Source organism: Penaeus japonicus, unplaced genomic scaffold (genome assembly GCF_977035675.1).
Source record: "Penaeus japonicus unplaced genomic scaffold, GWHDUDI00000001_assembly GWHDUDI00000039, whole genome shotgun sequence".
NCBI classification, from domain to species: domain Eukaryota; kingdom Metazoa; phylum Arthropoda; class Malacostraca; order Decapoda; family Penaeidae; genus Penaeus; species Penaeus japonicus.
This window is the reverse complement of record NW_028234441.1, coordinates 9,069,000-9,071,499: the sequence shown is the minus strand read 5'-3', so window position 1 is coordinate 9,071,499 and position 2,500 is coordinate 9,069,000. Positions and strand designations below refer to the sequence as shown.

The following is a 2,500-nucleotide window of genomic DNA, read 5'->3' as shown; positions in this document are numbered from 1 at the left end:
ACACGCGTAATTCTTACTAAAAGATATGAACAAGACTGAAATGGATTTCCGGTATACAACTGATGCTCTCCGTGTACAAAGTGTAACATTCATTTATCATGTACATCCAGCGTGTACAGGCCCTTCAAGCATGTTCCGAATATTACCTCGACCATCATGTGACACACAACTAAGATGTTTCGAGGCTTCATCCACACGAACGTACTTCATACGTTGACTTTATAACATGTGAAAGTTGTCAGGCCTGGCTATATCACAGCCTTGAAGTCGATGTTGTAGGCCTGACTTATTAGGCGAATGAGTAGGAGCTTCGAGACGGTTAGGCCTACTCCAAGCAGTATCCTCAGCGGGCAGATTTTGTAACATCCCTGGCCGCCGGACTAAAAGGCTACGACTCTCTCTCTCTCTCTCTCTCTCTCTCTCTCTCTCTCTCTCTCTCTCTCTCTCTCTCTCTCTCTCTCTCTCTCTCTCCCTCTCTCTCTCTCCCTCTCTCTCTCTTCTCTCTTCCCTTCTCCCTCTCTCTCTCTTTTCTCTCTCTCTCTCTCTCTCTCTCTCTCTCTCTCTCTCTCTCTCTCTCTCTCTCTCTCTCTCTCTCTCTCTCTCTCTCTCTCTCTCTCTCTCTCTCTCTCTCTCTCTGTTTTAGGGCGTGGATTAGGTGAATAATGTAACTCATTATGACTAAAACAGAAGAAGGCGGCGTATTTGGCGATGCTCGTACACACCAACACCTAATGACGTCGTTCTCACTAACTCGTCCGTATTGTCATTCGTACACGAATACCCTGACGCTCGTTGGCAAGCAAACGCATACACATACAAAAATACACACATATACATAATGTGTGTATGTGCGTGCGTGCGTGCGTGCGTGTGTGTGTGTGTGTGTGTGTGTGTGTGTGTGTGTGTGTGTGTGTGTGTGTATGTGTGTGTGTGTGTGTGCGTGCGTGCGTGCGTACGTGCGCGCTTCTGGATGTGTGAATGTGAATGTATGTACAGGGTGCTGAATGTTTTTGTTGGCGCTCGCTTATGTTTGTGTTTACGTCACAGTGACTCTGTAATTCTCACAAGATGTCATGACCAGAATTTTGATTGATCTTTTCTTCGTGGTGCCCCAGTCAGGCTGACATTCCTAAGTTTACGAGTTCTGAATTCGCTTCCCAGTTTATGATGTAGTGTCCCTATTATCTACGTAGTCTAACAGTAGTACTGATGGCGTCACTGGAGAATTGGGAAAGGTTTAAGGACCAGATAGAGTAATAGGAAAACTTGGATTTCGTCGTGCACCAGGCAGCGGGTTGTCGGGCCTTCACCCCCGGCCAAAGAAAGTCCATGGCGTAACAGTTGTCGTGCGCCTGGGCTGCGAATTATGACTTGTGCTTACAACGCGAGAGAGCTGAGGGAAGATTAATTCGTTAAAGAGCTTTAATTTCAGTTCTTTCTCTCTCTTTGGCTGTGTCTATTTTATTTTGTTCCTCTTTTTCTTTCTCCTTATTCTCTTTTTCTATCTCTCCTCTCCTCTTCTCTCCTCCCCCTTCCTCGCCCTCCCTCCTTCCCCCTCCCCCTCCACTCCCCTGTGTGTGGGTTTAGAAGTGTGTGAGTGAATGAGTGGGTGTGCGTGTGACTCTGCATACGCATACTGTTTTGCCAAACAAACGATACGGCATATCAATGCACCAAGTTTCATTGATAATTTTATAAGAAATGCCATCAGAAGTTCTAACACAAGGCTTCAGGATATGAAGCCGAAGCATCATCATAGGTTCTGCCATGAACCAAAATATCATCTTAAGTTCTATCATGAGCCACAATATCAAGTTCTACCATGGGCCAAAATATTTCAAGTTCTGCTATGAACCGAAATATCATCTCAAGTCCTACCATGAGCCGTAATATCATCTCCAAATATGCCATGAAGTTTAACCCACATGTTATCCTATTCATCACCAAAAAACGATGACGATAAACGCTTTTTTTTATCGTTTCTTCATGAGAGACTCGGAGAACAAAGCCTCTGGCGCTCCTCAACCCGCCTCCATTCTGCCCAAGGTTAAGCGCGGCGGTCTGGGCAAGCAGCCGCTCGGGGTCTATCTCTCCGGCGTGTTTTTCCCGATTTCTGCCTTTGGTTCTTGCTTTGTTCTCTTCGTTCTCTCTTTTCGGTCTCTTGTTGTTGTTGTTCTCGTTCTCGTTCTCGTTCTCGTTCTCTTGCTTCTTCCTTACCCTCTTCCTCTTTCTTTTTCTCCTTCCCCTTCTCCTTCCCCTTCCGCTTCCGCTTTCCCTCCTCCTCCTCCTCCTCCTCCAACTCCTCTTCCTCCTCCTCCTCCAACTCCTCTTCCTCCTCCTCCTCCAACTCCTCTTCCTCCTCCTCCTCCAACTCCTCTTCCTCCTCCTCCTCTTCCTCCTCCTCCTCCTCCTCCTCCTCCTCCTCCTCCTCCTCCTCCTCCTTTTCCTCCTCCTCCTCCTCCTCCTCCTCCTCCTTCTCTTCCTTCTTCGTCTCCTCCAC

The 2,500-nt window shown here is 47.3% G+C and overlaps 1 protein-coding gene across 1 annotated transcript in view; it reads left to right on the top strand.

Annotated features, from left to right (window-relative positions):
- Positions 1 to 2,500, top strand: part of LOC122253470 (ATP-binding cassette sub-family C member 12) — a 46,378-nt gene that overhangs the window by 24,525 nt on the left and 19,353 nt on the right. The gene's annotated exons all lie outside the window — the stretch shown is intronic.